Raw genomic sequence first — 23,850 nt, forward strand, 5'->3', positions numbered from 1 at the left:
AGCTTGTGCATGCATGTGTGCACTACATATTCAGAGCAGAATATCTTATTCTAATATCATATTATTCTAATATCATATCTAATATCTTATTCTAATATCATATTCAGAGCAGACCTTGCCCCACATCAAGAACCATGCTTCACCCTTATTATTGGACCAAACCAATGGACAGTTAAGATAATTCAGGGTGCCTTTGTGAAGTTCTAGTGAGAGCAGCTTTTCTGAATAGAGGTTTCTTCCAGTTACATCTTCCTAAAGATATGAAACACCAATTGTATCATGCTATTCAATCATTCTCTTCATCCACATCTCACAGAGAACTCTCTACCACCTTCTAATGAAGTTCACACTCAGCCTGGCATTAAAATGCCTCTGAGCGAGTTCCCATAGTGGCTCAGTGGAAATGAATCTGACTGGTAACCATGAGGACGCAGGTTCTATCCTTGGGCTCACTCAGTGGGTTAAGGACATGGCATTGGTGTGAGCTGTGGTGTAGATCAGTGGCTACAGCTCCAATTCAGCCGCTAGCCTGGGAACCTCCATATGGTGCAGGTGTGGCCCTAAAGAGACCCCCCCCCCAAAAAAAAAACACCTCTGAGATCAAGCACCATTCACACTTTCAGCCTCATCTCCCTCTGCAGTTCCTGGCCAAACCTCTGTTTGTAACCATATTAAACTTGTAATGTGCCTCTGGGCCACACACTTGATCATCTTTCAGCCTTGAATTTTTTCTTATTCTCCTAAAAACCCTACTTATCGCTAAAGACCACGTTCAAAATTTTGTGAAATAATTCTTTATCGTCGTGGCTAGTATTACTTTCTCTATTCCCATACTTCTATGTACCACTTGTAGAATATATGGACTTCCTTATTTTATATTTCTATCTGTATCTTACCTGTCTCAATAGACTGTAATATCCCGAAAGGCTGGTAACAAGTTTCAAATCTCTCTACAGTCCTCCATGGAATCCAGCAGTGTATTGAAGAGAGGAGCTGAATTTGTCCATTGACTATTCACTCTTCCTGAGTAGATGCTGTTTACATCACAGATATGAAAGGATTATATTACCCCTTTTTTCTTACCATCAAACAGAAATTACTGTTTGGAGGATTCTAATCCTTTTTCATCTCATGGTGCCTTCTGTGAGAAATGTTCAGTGAAACTTTTCAAGCATCTATCTGGAAAAAAAAAAAAAGACATTACAACTATACAACGCAAACAACTCTCTAGGAATTTTATAGAAATTAAGTAGGTTTGATAGTGTGCTGTGCTTCTCCTGTTGCATAGAGCACCCTTTTAGAGAATGGAAAGAAAATTTATTCCACAGCATTAAGGTCATTTTCTACAAACTGGAAATTTTGTTAAGAACAAAGTTTAAACATTTCCAAACAACTTAGCTATCCTCTGAATTGTATTAAATTAGATTTGACTTACAAGTCCTCACATTACAATGGGAGTTGAAGGTTTTTCCTCTGAAAGAAGTCTGTTGCTCTCCTAAATCAGTGGTTCTCAAATTTGGGTGTGCATCAGAATCACCAGGGAAAGACTTATTAAAATGAAGATTCTCAGGCCCAGTCCCCAATGACATTTTAACTTAGCTGATCTCAGAAGGGTCCTGAATTCTTCATTTCAAATAAGCCTCCCTGTGGTGTCTGTTGAGTCTCTAACCACTGTGAGACTCTAATCAGTGAGAACCAGTACTCTAAATGGCACCTTTTTGTTTTCTGTAACTTTTGCTGAAATGGCAAGAGTATAGAAGTGAAAGTTTGGGGATGGGAGAAGACTCAAGGTGCTCTAATCTGAGCTACTCAGTTACTGCTGATGGGATTGTACTCTGTGGACCGTATCTTATGGGAAACTTAATTAAGGACTTGCCCACTGTAACTGTTAGGTGAGCATAACTACTGGAAAATGCCCTCTCCAGGAAACCTGACATGGGTCAGTTCCCAGGAAATCCTGATGAATAAAACCAACAGTAGCATTTTAGAAGAATACCAGTCTCTCACAGCTACCTCCGCAATTATTTTCATGGTTTGAAAGACACAACCAAAAACCCAGGTCCTAGTAGCAGTCAGCCCTGAGGAGGAATTTTATGAATATGTGAATCGCTTTTGCTATTCTCAACATCATCCCCAAATTCCAAGACAACTCTCAGGATGCCGTAAGAGACCAGAGCAGCTTACATATGACCTCACTGGCAATTGTCACCAAGCAAACAAGTTATCACAGTAGTGTGGAATGTCTACACGATGTAAGGTGCCTAGGGGCATAATTATCAGAGGTACGAAGTCTTCAGAACTGGATTGTTTTATTGCTATTCAAAACATGAATTGTTTTATTATCCAGGCTCTTAGATTATAAGCATCACAGAAAATATCATGACGTCACTGGCTTTTTCTTCTGTGCATCCAAGAAACTGAACAAGAACAACATGAAGGGGCTCTCATTTTCACACTGGGTCCTACCAACTTAACACTGGTATATGACTAATGGAGTAGGGATGTCTGCCTCACTTAAAGAAACAAGAGCTGGCACTTTCATATCACATTGCACATGCCACGGATATGTACTTTGAAAGATACGGTGGAGAAAGTTTGAAGATTTGAATTGCCACACTGAGAATAATGTTTCTAAACAATTTTTGAAAGCCCATGTGCTCAATAAAGTGTGACTTGATCAAATTAAAATTCTCCCCAAAACAAATAAGCTTGAACAATGATTAGGAATACACACTGAAAGCTTTAGCAATGACAGGTACTGATGTCTGCAACTTTCTTTAAAATGTCTCCAAAAAAGGGATTGACAAAATGGACAAATAGATAGATTTGTGATAAAGAAAATACAGCAAAATGTTAACATTTATAGATTTGGGGCGACAAGAATGTGGTGGTTACTGTACAGTTCTTCCGAATTTTCTGCATGCCTGGACATTTTCATAATGAAATGTTGTTGGGAAATGCATTTATCAGTGGAAATGGGGAATGATCATTTTTCTGGTTGGAAAGGCAGTCACCTTACAGACTTGAACACAGAATTTACAGTCAGGCAAGCCGAGATGACAATCCTTATTCTTCCAGATACTGTCTGTGTGACCCTGGCCAAGTTAATTTAATCACTAAGCTTTTATTTTATCATCTATAAAAGGAGTGTAATAATACCTGCTGTAGATGTACAGTGTACATGTAAGAATTAAGTATATGTGAAGTATCTGATATCTAGTAAATGCTTTAAAAGTACAAGGTATTTTTTAAATTGTTACTGTTGCTTACGTCTACTAGTTACTGAATAAAATAAAATAATTTACACATCTTAATTGCCTTTTTAAAAATCTGGCTAAATTCGAAAGACTAATTTCACTATTGAAGTTGTGACTTTAATTGTTACATCCAGAAATGTAAGTTCCTGCTAGGGGAATAATATATTTCCTATAATCTCTAAAATGAACAATAAATCTATAGCATTAAGGAAAATTAATTGATATAAATTCCATGGTATCTGATGTATTTTAAGATTAGTTTTACCAAATTTAAATTCAACTCTAGTTTACTAACAAGAAAAAAAAGGAGATATCTGGTATGGAATTCTAGCCAACACAATGTTTTCAACAAAACAATTCATTCAGCAAAAAACAGCCCAGTGTTAGATGCTAGGGGAGAGAAAAGAGAGCTTAACATAAGACCTTCCCCCACAAAAGACTCTTAGTGTGGTCAGGAAGAAATATCCAGCCCTTGGCAAAAAGAACAATGTATGAGTTAAAAATATAAGACATGTAACAAAGAAGTATATGATTAAGAACCAATGAATAATATAGATAATATGTGCTGAGAATTCAGAAGAGGAAAAAATAATTATGGCTTTGAAGTGAAAGTTTGGGGGATTCAATGCCCATTTAAGCCCTTTGAAATATGAAAGAAACTTACTGAGAACATGTGGTTTTGGTGGAACACAAAACACAATTGAATATATAGTAATGTTCAGGGCAGGCCTTTCCCTGGGAATTATGAACAGGGGGGAAGATCGAGACCAGAATATTTAACAACAATCACAAGATTAGTAGCTGAATGTTATGCCCTCCCTTCATTTCAAGAAGTACTTATTTACTGTCTAGTTCCTATGAAGAATTGGGATAGGTGCCGAGGGCAAATGTGAATGAGATTTGGCCCCAACTTCAAGGAGTTTATGAGCAACAATAAACAGTGCTATCTATTAAATGCCAAGTATATGGCAGGCTCGCTGACGTTTACAGTCTATTGGAAGAGCTAAGAAAAAAACCTGCAATATACAAAGTATAAAAGAGCAAATGCAATAGAAAAAGATCAGATAAAATGCTAGGTGAATTTAAAGAAGAAAGTTGTCTTACAGTTGACATATAAGGGAGATATTCATGCAGGAGGTAGCAGCGAATTGGTCTTTGAAGAGGAATGAGTAGAAGGTAGACAGAGATGCAGTGAAGAGGGAAGTAAAGGATGAGAATGAATCAAGACGGAAGGAAAGCATGTGTATGAAATAGAGTCCAAGGTTCCGGAGACCATACGGGGAGAAGGGTGGTTGAAGGGAAGATTAAGCCAGATCACCAGGACCTTGGATACCAAGCTAAGTGCTTTGAACTTTATTCTGTTGACAGTAGGAAGCTATTCAAGGATTATGAGCTGAGAAATAAAATGTTGAGACATCTTTCGTTATTTGTTTTTAATCTGGTAGCTTGTGTAGGATGCATTGGAGGAAGAAATGTGTAGATCTAAAAATGACCACGAGGGAATGAGAACCTGAACCAGGGATATAGAAGGGGCTGTTTCAGAGGAAAACGACGTAACTTTGCAGTTAATTCTACATCGAGGGCAGGGGGACAGCAGAGTATACCAAGGTAGAGTGTAGTGGGAGATCAACATTGTTTAGAATTGTCAATAAATGGTGATAATAAGAAAACAACCCGTGCTTAGTCACTTTTATTATTCTTTAATTTTCTACAGACAAAGCTCCCCCTTTATTGCCCGCACCCAGGGAAGATTCGTCCCTCTCCCTCCCACCTTTGTATGCCACTGCACGGGAGTAGGAGCCATTAAAGATGCCTCTCAGATTGAAGTTTAACACCTGGTGGTTTGAGGATGCTTCTAATAGAAAAAGAAATTAGGAAGATGAAAGAGCAGATTTGAGAAGGAGTTCAAATGTGTATGTGTTAGATGTGAGTTACTGATGGGAGGGCCCAGAGATAACCTCTCAGACTGAAACACCTTCACTGTGAGAGTGGGGGAGCTCAGCTAAGAAGTGACAGCATAGATCTAGACAGGAAGTCACGTGTTTAGAGGGGGCGACTATAGCAGGTGGAATGTCTCTAGCTTTGAGGGCCTCAATATTTATGATCAAGTATCTGTAATATCATCCACATGCCTGATCTCTAAAGCATATGATTCATGAACCAAATAATACTCAGGATATGTACAGTCAGGAGCACTTGCCAAAAATCTCCATCATGCATTACCTTCCTTTCAGTTCTTGCCAGGACTGCGGTTGAAGTCGTTGATACTTGAAAACTAAGTATAAGAAGGATTTTAAATGGATTTCCTTTTTTTTTTCTAAATTCTATCACTGCCACTTAATTGATGAATTATGTACACCTAAATAAATTTAGAAATTTATAGAATTTAGTTTACATTGACTACATTACATCTTAACTGCCTAAAGAAATGCTGTCAGTGATTTACAAGGTAATGTTCTGCCTTGGCATTCCTCTAGGGTTGGTAAAAACATAAAGAAAATGTCAAAGTAGTCTTCAAAATTAGCATTAAACATGTGGTCTATTATTCACACTAGACTTTTCCCTCTCGTAATTTAGTTCCTAGAAAATTATAATATTTTCCCAATAATTGTTATGCTCCCTCTTGTCTGGCAGTGAAGATCCCTTGATCTTGGTTGTTAGGAATTTTAGAGCTATATTTAATGATCCCTTCACTCTAAATAACAACAACAACTGCCATTTGTTATACATATATGGTACTAGGTACTTTACATAATTATATCTAGTAACCACAATATCACCCTATTATAGGGAAGAAAATTAAGGCTCAGAGAGCCAATAACTTTTTCCAGTAGTGAAGCTGAAAACTGAACAAAGATCTCACTAACTTCCAGAGCATGTGTTTTATCCACCCATCAGGGCTCTATCCTCAGAACATATATCCAAGATATATTTCTGCCGTTTGCTAGGTATTTTCTCTGGGTCTGTGAGGGACATTTTAAGCCGGATCTATGATTTTAGAATGAGAGTGAGATAGCAGACAACCAACACAATATAAAATGGAAAATTTTTCCCATTTACAATAACGTCAAAACTATTAAATACCTAGGAATAAATATAACCCAAGAAATGTGTGAAGCCTCTACATGAAAAACTAAAAACATTATGGAAAACCAGCCATAGTAAGTGGAGTGATATATTATGTTCAGGAATCAGAAGACTCAATATTATAATGATGACAGTTCTCTCCAAAACGAAAATAGGCTCAATGTGATCCCGGTCAATATCCTAGAGATACTTTTGTGGAAGTTGACAAACTGATTCTAAAATAATTGTGGAAAATGAATGGTGAAAAATATCCAAAGAAGGAAACTGTACTGCTGACGATCAAGACCTATTATAAAGCTTTATTAATTAAGACAATTTGGAGTTGGTATAAGGATAGCCAGATAGACCAACGGATAATGTAGTATGAACACGACGAAGGTGACATTGCATTGTAGTAGAAAAAGAATCATCTTTTAAATAAATTGTGATATACATATCATGATATACATATAGGATATACACATATATGGATACACATATAGGAAAAAATTATTGGGACCCCCATCTCACATCATACACAAAAAATCATATTCATGTGGATTATAGACCTAAAGTATGAAAAATAAAGCAGTAAAGTTTTTAAAGGAGAACAGGAGAACATCTTCATGAACTGGCGATATTTAATGACTTCTTAAACATGACACAAAAGTGGTAGCTGTAATGGAAAATTCGATAATATTAAACTATACTAAGACCTTTTTTAAAATCAAAAGATACCACTAGGAGAGTGAAAGTGTAACACATGAAATGGGACAAAGTATTTACTACATAAATATCTAACAAAAGACTCATGCCTCACTATATATAAAGAACTCCTTCAAATTAATAAGAAAAGATGCAGTCAGAAAAAAGAGCAAAGCACTTGAGCAGGTCCTATTCATGATAGCCATGTCAATCAAGATTAGAATGATAAGCTTGGCCCCTTTGTTATAAATTAATTGATCCTATATGCATGGGTTTATTTCAGGGCTCACTATTCTGCTCTGTTGACGTGTGTCAGTTTTTATGCCAATGCCATATTCCTTTGATTACTATAGCTTGGTAATATAATTTGAAGCCAGGAAATGTGATGCCTCAAGCTTTGTCCTTTCTTACAATTGCTTTGGCTATTGAGGGTCTTTTATGGTTCCATACAAATTTTAGGATTTTTTTTTATCATCGGAATTTTTATAAGGATTGCATTATATCCATAGATTTCTTTGGACAATATGAACATTGTAACAGTATTAATTATTCCAGTCCATGAGCACAGAATATCTTTTCATTTATCTGTGTCTTCTTAGTGTCTTTCATCAATGTCATCGTTTTCAGTGTACAGTTAGTTCCTCTTGTTGGTTAAATTTATTCCTAGGTATTTTATTCTTTTTTATGTAATTGTAAATAGATTGTCAAAGGATAGTCTCTTCAATATATAATATTGGGAAAACTTGACAGCCACATGAAAAAGAATGAAATTGGACCCCTATTTTATACTATATACAAAAATCAACTAAAAATCTATTAAAGACTTAAATGTAAGACCTGAAAACATAGGAGTAAGGTCCTTGCCATCAGTTTTGGCAATGTTTTGTTGGGGGTGGTGTTGTTTTTGATTTGACACCAAAACCAAAGTTACAAAAAGCAAAAATAAACAAGTGGGACTATATCAAACTAAAAACCTGAATAGCAAAGAAAACCATCAACAAAATGAAAAGGCAGCCTACCAAATGGGGAAAATATTTGCAAGTCACATACCTGATAATAGGGAATATTTAAACTATATAAAGAACTCGGAGTTCCCGTTATGGCTCAGAGGAAACAAATCCAACTAGGAACCATGAGGTTGCAGGTTCGATCCCTGGCCTTGCTCACTGGGTTAAGGATCTGGTATTGCTGTGAGCTGTGGTATAGGTCGCAGATGCAGCTTGGATCCTGTGTTGCTGTGACTGTGGCATAAGCCAGCGGCTACAGCTCCCATTGGACCCCTAACCTGGGAACCTCCATATGCTGTGGGTGTGGCCCTAAAGAGCAAGAAAAAAAAATTATATATAAAAAACTCATACATCAAAATACCTCCCCCCAAATCCCCAATCTAATTAAAAAGTGGGCAGATTAAACTGAATAGACAGTTTTTCAAAGAAGACATACAGAAAAGCCAACAGGTTCTCAACATCACCAATCATCAGGGAAATACAAATTAAAACCACAGTGAAACAGCAGCTCACGCTTGTTGGAATGGCTATCCTCAAAAAGGCAAGAAATAACTAGTGTCGGTGAGGATGTGGAGAAAAAGGGAATTCTTGTACACTATTGGTGGGAATCTATCTTGGTGCAGCGACTTTTGAAAACAATATGGAAGTTCCTCATAAAATTTAAAATAGAACTACCATATGATCCAACAACTTCACTTTTGTGTATTTATCCAAAGTTAAAAAAAACACAACTCAAAAAGATATGTAGGAGTTCCTGTCATCGCCCAGTGGAAACGAATCCCACTAGGAAGGAACCATGAGGTTGAGGGTTCAATTCCTGGCCTTGCTCAGTGGCTTATGGATCTGGCATTGCTGTGAACTGTGGCATGGGTTGCAAATGCGGCTGGCGTTGCTGTGGCTGTGGCTGTGGCTGTGGCTGTGGCTGGCAGCTGTCCGCTTAGACCCCTAGACTGGGAACCTCCATAACGCCGGGGGTGCAGCCTGAAAAAGCAAAAAAAAAAAAAAAAAAGATGTGTTTGAACATTATTCACAGTAGCCAAGCAACAACCTAAGTGTCCTTTAGTGGATGAATGTATAAAGAATACTTGAGGGGAGTTCCTGTCGTGGCAGAAACGAATCTGACTAGTAACCATGAGGACACAGATTCAATCCCTGGCCCTTGCTCAGTGGGTTAAGGACTTGGCGTTGTGTGGTGTAGGTTGCAGACACAGCTCAGATCCCATGTTGCTGTGGCTGTGGTGTAGGCTGGCAGCTGTAGCTCTGATTGGACCCCTAGCCTGGGAACCTCCATATGCTGTGGGTGCAGCCCTAAAAAGACCAAAAAAAAAAAAAATTTCACTTATATGTGAAATCTTAAAAAAAAAAAAAGCAAGCTCATAAAAACAGAATGTAAAGGAATGGTTGCTAGGAACTGGGGAATGAGGGAATGATTGATAAAAAGGTACTAATTTTCAGCTATAAGATGAATAAGTTCTGAGAATCTAGTGTGTAACATGGTGATTATAGTTGACAACACTGTATTATATAATTTAAATTTGCTAAGAGAGTAGAACTTAAATATTCTCACCAAAAAAAAAAAGAGAGAGGTTAAAATAGACACACAACTGTAGGGTATTCACCTAATAGAATGCCAGAGTGAGTAAGTTACAACTAGATATAGCCTCGTGGATGAAACTCACAAACACGATGTTGAGCAAAAGCCAGACGCTAAAAAAGTATCCAGCTTATATGAAGTTCAGTAAGAGGCAAAACTAATCTATGGTACTATTAGGTCAGCGTCATGGTTATTCTCTTGGGAAGTAGAAGGAAATGATGGAAGAGGGAAGAAGGCAGAATTCTGAGATGCTGGAAGTGCTCTCTTTTTTTCGTAATGGGGAGATCATTACATGGATCTGTTCACTTCACGAAAAGCTGTATGTTTAAGATCTTTTTCTTTTTTTTGTAGTTTTGAATATGTACGTTAACATTTCAATCGGAATCCCTGCCCTCAAAAGAAAGGAATAGGCTTTTGTCTCTGGTTCAAATCTAGATTGGAATATTATGCTCAACTAGTAGCAACTTTTTTAATCCACATTTTTTTAATCCTGTTGCCTTTTTTCCCTAAATGGCAATTCCTGTGGACTGATAGAGACATTTAGATATGGGATTTTTATGCCAGACTATAATCCATGAACCCAAGGAAGGGCTAAAGCAAGAGTTACTATGTCTTTGCTTTTGAAAACGGAGAGTCTGCTGGTGTCTGGTTCACATGGCTTCACACTAATTTAACACAAACAAAGTGGTACCTAAGTAAACCATATGCCACAGAGCCTGACTGTACCATCTCAACGTCATGGTTTATTTAACCAGGCTCCTTCGAGAACTGCAGTAAGCACATCAAAGAATGTTTTTAAAGTACCCATATTAAATTTTGGATCAAAGGAATAAACAGGAAAATTATCACTCCTTTAGGTTCAATTGCCATTATTTTAACCCTAGTATTTACTGTTGTTCCAGTTCAAAGAATAACGTTGAAAAGCAGAAATGTTGATCTAATCACACTTTGTCATTTTGTTAATACGGAGGTCACCTTGTCACAGCATCTGATTGCACTGCCTTGTTTATTAAGTAACTAAACCTATTCACCTGGCTATAGAAGACCAACTGGAAAATGGCTGTGCTTTTCCTATAGAATGACTCTTCAGTGCTTGGAAAAGAGCAAAGGACTGTGGAGTTGAAATTGGGAGTCTCATTCCACTGGCCACCCTATTAGGCCTTTTAGGAAAAAATCATTTTACCTCCCTGACCCTCATATTTTCAATGTATAAGTTAACAACAACCCTTAGCAATGAAACGTCTTGAATGGTGACTTTTAACATAACAGCGGTCATTAAAACATAAGATTATATAAAAGATGTTATGATTGGGGTACATCTTTTTGTGACCCATTATTTTAAAAATAGGATAGTAGCTGTAAGTTCGACAGAGAGTTGGGATATTAATTGATCAAATGTATTTGTTGCAGGCAGTTTTAGTAATCAGTACCCATGACTAGTCCTCTTATAACAAGTCTCCAAATCACAGCTACTACACTTGAGGAACATGCTTGGTGAACTGGCTGGTGTTGTTTAGCATGGATTCATATTTGCCCTGAAAGTGAACAATGCATATAATTACTTGTGCACGTCTAAAGTCTAACGGCTTTGTAGAGGTGATGATGCTCCTGTCGATAATTAATGAACAGGGCAAGAAATTAGAGGTTCTGGATTCCCATTGCCTGTAGGAGGCTAGACACACACCTATGCGAGGATATATGTCCACACAAATACCCATTTAAGTGTGTGTAGAGGGCATGTAATAAAGAGAAAAGATAAATGCTTTTAAAGCTCTAAATTGGACTAATAAATATCCTTAGGGATATGTAGTTTTAGTTATGATCTAATAAAGAGTTCATATTTAGAGACAGAAGCATAGGTTCAAGTTCTTTAGACTTACTAGGTAAATAACCATGAAAATATTACTTAACCTCCATTCACGTCAGCAGACTCATTTTGAAAAATAGGACAATAATTTCCTAAGTTTGTTCTGACTATTAGATATGATAATGAATGTTAAATTATGTATAATTTGCAAAATGCCTGCAAATGTAGATGATATTAAAATAACCTTTGGGTTATCTCTGGATTTTAACGGTCACATACAATTTTGTTTAGGCTTATAGAGCAGTTACTCTATACCTAATTTTTTACGTGAATCACTTACAAGTGGCAGGCAGGAAGTCCTCAACTTGGATAGCGGTGAGACAGAAGTATAAAGTCATGTGGACTCAGAACTGTGTTGAAGACTGAGCTTTGTCACTTACTTGCTTAGTGAGCTAAAGCAAGAGATTAATTTCCCTGGACCTTAGTTTCCTTTTCTGTAAAATTAGAAAAATACACTTTATGCAGCATCGTGAAATTTAAAGTAGACTATTTATATAACCACTACACACAGTGCCTATTAGCTATTGGAAATGCTAAGATTTTTATTTGTGCCTGGCATAGTCCTAGATGTTGGGGACACACATAGCAAAAGACTTGGGTCCTGCCTTCAAATCCATAGACCACTGCGGAGGAAATAACACAGAAAGAGTTAATGCTAATACAAGTAAAAGGTCCTCTAATAGAGGTATGCCCAGGGTGCATGAAACAGTGAAATCAGAGAAGATTTCTTAGAGGAAATGGTCCCTAAACTCAAGGTGACAATTGAGTAGGGCATGTGTTGGTTGAAAGGTGGGTTCTGTTTTAGTTTTTTAGGGCTACCATAACAAATTGTTACAAACTGGGTGACTTAACAGAAACTTACCATCCCCCAATTCTGGAAGCCAGAAGAAGGGGTTCCTTCTGGAAGTTCTGAGAAAGAGTGCCTTCCATTCCTTCCTCCTGGCTTCTGGTGGTTGCCACAAGTCCTTGGCACTCTTTGACTTGTAGCCGCAATGCTCTAATCTCTGTCTTGGTCTTCACATGGCCTTCTTCCCTGTGTGTTTTCACATAGCTTTACAAAGATACCAGTCATTGGATTGAATGAGGCCCATCCTAATTCAGTATGACCTCATCTTAACTAATTATATCTGCAAAGACCCCTCTGTCCATAAGGTCACATTCTGAGGTTTGGGCAGAACATGAATTGGCAGCGGTGTTGGGGGGAGGTTACTTCTTAACCCAGTAACCTCCAGATTCATGTCATCTCATGTACGAATCCATTCACCCCATCTCAACATCCTCAAAGGTCTTAACCCATTCCAGCATTAACTCTAAATCCAAATTCTCATCAAAATATGAACTGGAAAAATTCTTTGTGAAACCTGAAAACAAATTCTTTAATTCCAAAATACAGTGATGGGACAGTTATAGAGTTGAAATTCCCATTCCCAAAGAGAGATAAGGGAATAAACATCCTTTGTCCAAGCAGATCTGAAACCCAGCAGAGCAGGTTCTACTAGATTTGAAGATCTGTGATTATCCTCTTTGGCTCAATGCTCTTTCTTTTGGAGCCATGATGATCCTCTCTGGCCTCTGCATCTGTGGCTCTGCCCTCCATCCATTCTTCCTCCATTCTGTCCCATCTCTGACCCTTTCAGTCCAAGCTGGCATTGTTTGTTTTGGTTTTGGCTGCTTCCATGACGTGTACAAGTTCCCAGGCTAGGGATTGAACCTTCACTGCACTCACAACCTGCATCACAGCTGTGGCAATGCCAGATTCTTAACCCACTGCTCCATATAGGAACTTCCTGGCACTGTTTCTATTGAGATAATATTTTCAAAATTCTTAGTCTCCCATGCAATGCAGGGGAGATCACACCATCAAACAAGAGGGTCTCCACAGATCTTTCCTAGATAACACCCTCTCTTTTGCTGGCTTTTGCCAAGATTGGTTGATTGGATCCATGAGTCACATACCTAATTTTTCAACAAAATGTGGTCCAGTTACAACTTTTGTATTCTCTACAGAGCACACTTTCTCATCTTTTGCTGTCTGGATAGGCTGAGGATTTTCCAAATCATCAAGCGCTGGTTCCTTTTTGCTTATCACAGTTTGTACCTCAATTTTCTCTCTCTCTCTCTTAAAATTAAAAACAGCAAGAAGAAAGCAGGCCATATCCTCTACATTTTGCTTGGAAATCTCAGCTAGTTATCCAGGTGCATCACTTACCTGTTGTACCTTCCATCCAACAGTTGAGCACAAGTAAGCTAAATTTTCTGCCACTTTTTAACAGGGATTCTCTTTCCTCCAGTTTCTATGAACATGTTTCTCATTTTCATCTGAGACTTCACTAGAAGCATCATTAATGTTCATATTTCTAACATTGTGAACGACAGTGTATGCTATTCTCTAAGACAATAGCTACTTTCTCTGCAGCTTCCCTTACTTCTTCCTGAGCTCTCATCAGAATCATCCTTAATGTCCGTATTTATACGAATAGGCTTTTCAAGAAAATCTAGGCTTTTTCTATCACGTGCCTAAGATTAATCCCAGCCTCTACCCGGTACCCATTACCAAAATCATTTGCAGATTTATTGGTGTATGTTACAGCAGCATCTCCCTTGCTGGTGCCAAAATCTCTATCATTTTCCTAAGGCTGCCATAACAAATTATCATAGACTGGTGGATAAACCAAAGAAAGTTATTCTGTCACAGTTCTAGAGGCCAGAAGTCTGAAATCAAGATGTTGGCTGGACCATACTCCCTTTGAAGAATCTAGGGAAGAATCCTTGTATGCCTCTCCTCTAGCTTCTGGTGGCTTCTGGCAATCCCCAGCATTTCTTGATTTGTAGCTGCATCAGTCTCTTCTCTGCCTTTGTCATGACATGAACTTCTTTCCTGGGTGTCTTTATATGGTCTTCTTAGGAGGACCCCAGTCATTAAAGTTAGGGTCCATCCTAATCCAGTATGACTTCATCTTAACTAATTACATCTGCAAAAGATCCTCTTCCCAAATAAGTTAAGGTTTTGAGATTTAAGGTGGATGTGAATTTTAAAGGAACACTATTCAACTCAGTGTGGATTTTTATAAATCCCTGATTCCCTTCCATCCTCTTTTTTGGTTGACAATAGTCATATTAGGTTGCTGTGATGACAGTTCATTCATTTGACCTACTGTCTGCATTCTCATCCCCTGTTTCTTTTCAAACTGTGTTTCTTAAATGTTAAACTTTAAACTGACAGACAGACCGATGGCAATATCATGAGAAATCGGATATGTTTATCTGGAGATGGGAATTTTGCCAAGGTGAAGTCAGGATCAGTAAAACATTGTTTTTAGTTCATTGGATTAAGATGTCTGTCTGCTCCTGACGGTGGTTAAATAATAATCTTTGTTTTTGTTCGTAGTTAATTACTTGCTCAAGTTGAAAATATCAAGAGTTCTTTAAATGATTCCCTGAATTGATATTTAATACATGGTCTGCCATGGTTATCCAGCCTGGGATTTGTTACTTTAACATATCAATCAATGGCAAAGTCAATGTGTAAGTTGCTAGTGATTTTGAAAGTGTCTTTGTATTCAATAGTCTTGTACCTTATTTGTAATTGAAGGTCATTCTTTAAGAAAAGAATGGTATCCAAGACCATAAATTCATTGTATTTTCTAAGCTCTTGAGAGTGGAGATTTCCAACATCAATACGTAGTTGAGCTTTATCTATTCAGGCTATTCAGGCTGATTCTGAGCTTTCATTCTTTTCACATGATGCAGCTCATGCCAGGAATATTATTCTTTACTTGATTGGCTCTTATAAAATATATATCTATGTTATCTTTTGGAGCCTATGAAACAATACCTTTTTGTTGGTTTATTTTAGAGAAGCCCCTTCTCTCACCAATACCCTAGTCAGGTTTTACCCATCTTATTTTCATTGCAATTCATGTACTAGGGCTATTATATTTAGAAAGTACACTTCATACTACTTATAAGCTGTGTTGCTGTTTCTTGAAATTCTTGATGAAAATGTGCTTCAAGCCACCTATTTCATTTAGGTGTTGCTGTAGGCTAAAACCCTTCCCCCTCCAAAAAAAAAAAAAAAAAAAAAATCCCCACTTTGCCCTGGGATCTGTGAATGATACCTTATTTAGAAAAAGGCTTTTTCCTTTTGTGTGATTTGGTTAAGATCTAGTGATGAGAGATTATCCTGGGTTATCCAGGCAGGTCCTAAATGCAAACACCATTGTTCTTATAAGACAGAGGAAGAGGGTGATTTGACAACAGAAGAGAAAAGGCAGCATGACCACAGAGGCAGAGGTGAGGTAATAATGTAGACACAAGCCTAGGAAGGCCAGAGTCAGGACGAGGCAAGGAACACATTCTCCCCTAAAGTCTCTAGATGGGGGTGCAGTCCTGCCAACACCTTGATTCTGGTCCAGTGAAACTGATTTCTGACCTCTGGCCTCCAGACCTGTGAGCAAATAAATGTCTGCTGTTTTAAGCCATCAAATATGGGTTATTTGTTAATGCATACAAGCATATAACATTTCCCTTGGAAGATGTGACATATACCATACTGTACCAAAAACATGCTGGATTTACATATAACAGTTCTCTGTAGTTCTGTGAAGTAAGCACATCCTCTGAGTTTTGGGTAACATCTCTCCCCCTTGACCTTAGAAGCAATACCTAATCTGGCTATCAGAATTAATTCTGAACTTACCCACAGAACTGGGAGACTATTTCAGTGATGTCTTCTAAAAAAAGGCACATCTTTCTCTCCTGAAGTAGTATGTTCCAGACTCATCCTTCTCTAAACATTCATATTCCTTTATAAAGCCTCAAGTTCTGTCCAGTTTTCATCCCACATTATAAAATACAAATTAAAACAAAGCTTCTTTCCTTTATGGGTGCAAAATTGATGGCACAACTAATTGTTCTCTCGAATGGCTAATTATATTTCTAGTTGCCTAGCTGATGGTCTAATTAGCCAATTGCATATGCTTATATTGGGGCAAGGAAATAATTGGCATTCTCAAGCAGGTAATTAGAAAAGCAATTAGTAGTGCCCATACCTAATTACAAGAATGAAAATTGTACCCACCAAAATGGTACCAGAGTCTACTGGGCAGAAAAACCAGTCTCTGGAAAGTGATAGGAGACTTAATGCATCTGGCAATATCATAATGAGAGGCCATAAAACAAACTACAAACTAGACCTATCTGGATCCCTGTGCAACCTTCTCTGAAGGGGCCGTCAGAGCCTTTCTATCTGGCAAAGGGCTGCAATTGGGAAGTTTCTCTATTGCCAACAATAACCCACCCCCAAACTTGCACCTGAACTTACATTCGTGTCAGGAGCGTTATGATCCTCAAAGCGCTTCCATTTCTGGAACTAACGTATTGTGAAAGCCATTCTGGACAAGTGACTTTTGGTGGTGGCATGTCATCAGCATCCATTTTTTCCCATGTTGTGAAATAAAGGGTCCTTCGAGGAACATCATTGCGGTATTAGTTTGCTTTTCAGCTTGTACCTGCCCAGCTTTTCAAGTAACAATGTCAGGCAACTGTTTCAGGAAATTCACCTTGAGCAGAAAGCTTCCTGTGGTTAGCAGGTTTTGTTGATGAAATCCCTCCAGGTTTTATGCCCGATTAAGCTTCTGATTGTGCTCTTTGTTCTCTGTTCCCCAGTCATAAACTCGTGATTCCACGTAAATGAGAAGGGGTAGAAGTAGGGAAATTTGTTTCTATCTGACAGCAAGTCAAACAATGTAGCGCTCCCGGAACAAGAACATAAAACTTGTTGAGAGAGTTGGTACTCTAAATACCTGAACATTTTAAATCTACTGTCAAGAAAAACGCAACAGCCTGAGTCACTACCTGTCCTGACACATTTCAGGACGGGTGTACACACAGCACAAATTATAGTATGCTTGATGGTGCTGGTGATAATGGCACGCCGGCGCTCCGCCCACAGCACCAAGTCTTATCGCTAAAAGGGGTCAGCCTTGTGGGTTGTACACAGACCGTTGCCTGGAAGAGCTAAAGAGGGTAAGGTCAGAGTCTCCAAAAATAGAGCAAGTATCTAAGAAGAATACATGATTTAACTGGGAAAAATGCTTTTGACCTTTTTTTTTTTTTCCTGTCGTTACATTTCTTTGCCCTCCCGTCTGTTTTCCCATCATGCCTCTTGCCCAGTCTTGGTCATTTACTTTAGTCAGGACCTCCTGCCCGTGAACCAGGGAAAAACATCTAGGACGATGGAAAAAATTTACCTTGAAGTCAAAGGCAAAACAAATGCAAATCCGCTGTTATGGTTGAGCAGTTTAAATGCTGCAGCACAATTGAGGATGAAATTCTGGAAAACGTATTTAAAATAAATACACGATTAAGAGGTTATTTTTCCAATGAGCCATGATTGAAGGATATACTAGGGAAGAAGGATTAAAAGCATTAATTACACAACAGATAATGAATAAGCAGACTTTGCTTAAAATGTAGTTTAAAACAGTATTATTAGCCAGAGAATGAAGGTACTTTCATGCCATGAAATTTTCTTCTTGCTTTCGTTTTCCTAAAACACATGTTATTTGTGTGTTTGTGTGGCATTTATGTCTTTTCCTCATCAGTTTTGGAACCAGAGTATGTGGTCCGAGGACCATCTGCCAAGTGGTCACCCAGCCTCTACCTAATGGTGAACCTGGTGGCTCTCAAAGCAGCCTTGTTAGTGTTTTTTTGTTTAAGTCTCTTATTGTTGGAAGGAGTTTCCTTATTTGAATTGAGTCCCTCCTTGTAACTGCCAGTCACTGGACCTGTCCTGTTTCTCTTCCCCAAAGCTGCCACAGAAAGGATCTGACCCTAATGCAATGATGACATTTCAGATACCAAAAGGTTCATGTGCTAAATTCTTTCTTCCTGATCTCTAATGACTCTGCAGACCTTCCTTTCCCTGTTGCATTTTAGCTGTTTGTTCTTAAACAGTGGCAAAACAAGAGCTTAATTAAACGTAGATTCAATGGGAGGTACATTATTCCAATTGGGGGGAGGACAGAAAGAGAGAGGGGAAAAATGAAACATTCTGCCTCATTTCTCTATAAAGACTTGTAACTTGACTTAAAACAAAAACAAAAACAAAAAGTGAACTGAGTATGTTGGTTTCAGAGAGACCTAGCCTGGATATGTTTTTGGCACTTCCATGCTCAAGGTAATGTTTCATCTACTTTTCTAGCTATATTCTCTATCTTCCACTACTTTATCTTAATAAGCTTAAAGTAGAAGAAAATTAAAAGGCATCTCTGTTCTTTACTCTCAGCCTCTCACTTCACATACATTTCATGCTTCGTGTAGAAATTTCATTAGCCTTAAAGGAAAGAATGCTGAAGAGTTTTGAACACCTTTTCTTAGTCCCCCATCCCCAAACTGAATGCAGTTTCTTTGTGATTTACACAAAGCAAAGGATTCAGAGACGTCAATGAAAGCTTAGACTCTGTCAGGCAACTACCAGTAACCATGGTAATTTTAAGAAAAATGTACTATGACACGTTCCTGACTCAGGACCTTTGAACTTCCTGTTACTTCTTCCTGGGAGTTTTTTCTCCCAGGGGAGCCACGTAGCTTAATCCCTCACCTGCTTCCAATTTTTGCTCAAATGTCACCTTTGCAGTGAGGCTTTCCCAAGTCTTCCTATTTAAAACTGAATTTCCCCCTTCCTCGTGTTTACATACTCCTAGGCACCTCCCTACCTGATTTTTCTCCATAACATCCATCAGCATCTTACGTGTGCTTTTTCCGCATAGTATTTGTGAAAGAAATCATTCATACAGAGTGTCTAAAACATGTATGTATAATTTAGAGCAAACACCTGGGTAAACAAACACCCGTGTAACGAGTACCCAGGATAAGAAATACGAATCTTCTCTTGTCTTCTTCCCGGAGGTAACCGCTCTCTCTGCTTTTCTGATAATTATCCTCTTAACGTTTCCTTACTGTTTTATCACGCACCTATGCATCCATTAATAATAATAATACATAATTTCCTTATTTATTACAGTTAAAACACTAGACCAAGCTGTCTGGCATTCATTGTACAAATGAATTAGTAGACCTATTCTGGAGTACCCCCAAACCCATTCCTAGTCCAGCCAGCTTACCTCTTGCATCTCCACCTTTCTCAGCTATTTATTTTTACCCTATTTTTACCCCCCATTCTCCCCTCTCCCAAATTGTATTCCCTAGCTTGGCATTTACTCAATTCTGATATTTACTTTTGTTGGATATTCAGATTCTTTCCTTATTCTCTTAACAGGACACTCTTCACTTTTGACTTAGGTCAGAGTCCCCTAGCCAGATTAATCTAATTTTACTGAAAATAATTCACCCTTCAGAATCCAAAGTACCTATTGGGCAAATGACAGGTTCTTTCTTTCCTTTCTTTCCTTCCTGAAACAAACCTTAGTGGTTGTACAATTTCTGATATTTTTGACCCATTCTAGTAGTGAGAAAGTTCAGGCTTGTCTTGACAGCCAAGTTCTCTGTTCCCTAGTCCAGTCCTCAGAGTGACTTTGCTTTGCTGAGGGTTATCACATGACCTAGTCACTATTTCCATTTTGATTTATTCCAAAGATTTTAGCGAGCGTCCTGCTTCCCAGATGATCTCATTCTGTTTTGAGAATGTGCCCAATCATTTCATATATAATCAAAATGTGTAATCAGAGGTTATGCAAATGAAACTTTTTCATCACTGGTTCCTCTGCCCATTTGCAAGTGTCCTTCATCCTCCTCGAGTGGAAGTTGGCTATTATTCTCTTCTACAGAGTTTTCAGTTGAATAATGTCCACCTTTCTTTTGTACAGTATGGAGTCCAGAGAACTGCGCTCATTTTCTTTTTATGTTGTTAGAATTAGATGTATCATTCACCCACAATCTGAGTTCTACAATAGCTGCAATCACTGAGTCACTGGCCCTGGGAATGAATTCTTAGATTTAGCAATCACTACACCATCAACATATATTAGGTGTAGCATCTAAATCTTCTATTTAGAATATTGCCATTTTACCTATCCAAAGGACTGTGCAGCAAGTGTAACACTGTATATCTCAATTAAGTTCCCTTGTAGCATTTATCTGTATTTTTCCATTTCTCTGCATTGGCTGCAATGTACTAGAAACAGAAGTTGTAGAGCAATAGATTATCCATGCATAGTCTAAGAATTTCTTTGGTAAAGAAGATATACTGAAAGTTCTGTAAGGAAGAAATTGTCCTTTTTTCTGGTTTCAGTCTATCTTAAAGAGTGTTCATATTTTACAGTTTTTTCTTCAAAGAACAGATTTTTAAGTGATAGTTGAGATTATATCCTCTGCTTAATAAATCGAAGTTTAAATAGGCTAAAACACACATGCACACACACACACTCAAAGCAGTAGTTCAGAAAATATAATTGAAACATCTATTTTCAGTTTGAGAAATTTATTCTATAACAAAATCATTCTTTCTAGAGATAGCACTTGTTTTCTGTAGCAAATTAAACCAGTTCTTTGGAGAGGCTTATCGCCACTAAACATTTAAAAATAACTGGAATTTGGAAGAATACAATTATGTAATTGATTATATCCATATAGGTCCTAAAGTTTTAAGGAGATTCTTCAGTGTGGAGGCTTAGAAGTCTTTTCACCATTACCACAAAATAATAATTTGATCAGTTTCAAGGGTTGTGCCTTGAATTGGTCTTGAAAAGAAGGTCTTAGTGACAGTCTTCAATAAAAATAAAATATGGTTTATAAAAAAAAGGTAATTTATGGTCATCATAATCTGTGCTCCTATTACTTTTTTTATCATAAGGTTGCATCCGAGGAAATAGCTTCTTTTATATGTTTGTCTGCAGCCCAATTATATAATAAAGTTATCCTGCGTTTGAAGAATTCGGTTTAGTCAGTCATCATAGAAACTGATGGCAGGTTGTCACTGTGTCAAAGGTTGTAAGTTCAAGTGTGCTGATTATTATCATCTCTGTTAAAGTGACCTCAACACTTTCCAAAACACATTGATGTAATAGTAGCTCATCATCCATATTTTATTAGACTACAATAAAGATAATACTGCTACCATGGTTTTTATAAAATAACTTTCAAGAAGCTGAAAGCTTCATTTATCTTCATAAGAGATGCTGAGGACCACCTTTTTTTAAAATGAAAATACAGAAAGCAGTAGAGGAGGAAAAAATCATGAAGATACCAATCACAAATATCTGTAATATCGATCAGTTGGCAGTTCATTCATTCATCAAATATTTACTGACTACCTCCTATATGCCACAACATCTTGAACTAGTAGAAAATGAAATCAATTTTAAAAATAAAATTAGGAGTGTCTGTTGTGGCTCAGAGGGTTAAGAACCCAACATAGAATCTGGGAAGACTCAGGTTCAATCCTGGCCTCACTCAGTGGGTTAAGGGTCCGGTGTTGCTGCAAGCTGCGGTGTAGGTTGCAGTTGAGGCTCGGATCTGGTGTCGATGTGGCTGTGACATAGGCCTGCCACTGCAGCTCCAGTTCAACCCCTAGCCCCAGGAACTTCCACATGCCACAAGTGCAGCCATAAGAAGAGAAACATAAATTAATTAATGAAAAACTAATCTACTACTAATGAGTGTGGGGTGGGGGGGTGATAAAAATGTTGTAAACTTAGATTGTAATGATGGTTGCACATCTTTGAATATACTAAACTGAACTTCACACATGTACTTTAAGTGGGTAATGTTGTGTATGTGGCCTTTATCTCAATAAAGCTTTATTGATGGAAGACAAAAACATCATAATGAGATTATAATACTGGCTTCCACCCAGCATTGATCAATTAGGCACGTATGCATCAATCCATTTAGGAGGCAGTCCTGAAGAAAGCAGATCACTTGAATTTGAGGTTGGTGGTCACGCTCCTCTAGATGTGCAAGAAAGCTCAGGCCTAGAAACACATTATGCTTTTTTTTTTTCTTTTTTCAGAACATTCACAAATTTACAGAAAATTTACGTTTTTTCTTGTGCCATTTGAAAGTGGCTACTGAAATCTCCTTACCTCCTGAAACTTCAATGTATATTTCCTAAAATTAAGAACATTCTTCTGCATAACTACAATATGGCCATCAAAATGGAGAATTTAGCATTAATATATTACTGACATCTAACCCTCAAGCCCCATTCAAGTTTCATCAATCACCTCAATCATTTATACCAAAATTATAGGGGAAAAAAAAAACAGTTTAGACCCATGCATTGCATTTTGTCTTCCTTTGTCTAGAAGGTGTTTCTCAGTCTTTTCTTGACTTGTATGAGCTCGACACTTTCATTATTTTAAAAGGATTTGGAATGTTCCTCAATATGGATTTTCCCAGTTCCCTGAGGATTACATTCAGGTAACACAATTTTCAACAGCACTGTTACAGAAGCGGTCCTATGTTCTTCTCATTGCATCCTACCCAGAGGTGCACAATTTCTGCTCATCCCCTTACTGATGATATTCCTTTTAATTATTTGGTTAAGGCGGTGTCTGCAGGGCTTCTTCAATATAAAGTTACTCTTTATATTTTTATATTTAGTAAGTAGTATATGGAAGGTATGTTGGAACTACATGAATGACACATTCTCCATCAAACTTTCCATTTATTTACTGGTTTATATAAGTTGCCTATTTTATTCACTGAATAATAATTCATCATTATTAGTGTTTTTATGCTCACATTGTTCAAAATCTGAGCATCAAGAACCTCTTTAAGATCGCTTCACAGTCCTTTGGATAAGTCTCCATATTCTTTGAGCACTTCCTTGCTTTCTGGCACAAGAAATGTACTTCTCATTCTCCAGAAGTACATTTTTTTTTTCCCACCATATAGCATGGGGATCAAGTTACTCTTACATGTATACATTTTTTCTCCCACCCTTTGTTCTGTTGCTATATGAGTATCTAGACATAGTTCTCAGTGCTACTCAGCAGGATCTCCTTGTAAATCTATTCTAAGTTGTATCTGATAACCCCAAGCTCCTGATCCCTCCCACTCCCTTCCTCTCCCTTCAGGCAGCCACAAGTCTATTCTCCAAGTCTATGATTTTTTCTGTGGAGATGTTCATTTGTGCTGGATATTAGATTCCAGTTATAAGTGATATCATATGGTATTTGTCTTTGTCTTTCTGGCTCATTTCACTCAGTACAAGAGTCTCTAGTTCCATCCATGTTGCTGCAAATGGCATTATTGTCATTCTTTTTTATGGTTGATTAGTATTCCATTGTGTATGTATACCACATCTTCCGAATCCAATCATCTGTGGATGGACCTTTGGGTTGTTTCCATGTCCTGGCTATTGTGAATAGTGCTGCAATGAACATGCAG

The 23,850-nt window shown here is 37.8% G+C and overlaps 1 protein-coding gene and 1 long non-coding RNA gene across 10 annotated transcripts in view; one reads left to right on the forward strand and one right to left on the reverse strand.

Annotated features, from left to right (window-relative positions):
• ATRNL1 (attractin like 1) overlaps positions 1–23,850 on the forward strand; it is a 770,027-nt gene that overhangs the window by 581,011 nt on the left and 165,166 nt on the right. The window lies entirely within an intron of this gene.
• LOC146397082 (uncharacterized) lies at positions 872–17,033 on the reverse strand. Its single transcript, XR_014826354.1, has 3 exons — positions 16,820–17,033; positions 12,359–12,529; positions 872–1,179 (listed from the first exon to the last, which is right to left on the reverse strand). It is a non-coding gene; the product is annotated as an uncharacterized LOC146397082 (long non-coding RNA).

Source organism: Sus scrofa, chromosome 14 (assembly GCF_054392235.1).
Source record: "Sus scrofa isolate SSC_HxYL_T2T_F1_AM1 chromosome 14, Sscrofa_HxYL_maternal_Yorkshire_Landrace_v2.0, whole genome shotgun sequence".
NCBI classification, from domain to species: domain Eukaryota; kingdom Metazoa; phylum Chordata; class Mammalia; order Artiodactyla; family Suidae; genus Sus; species Sus scrofa.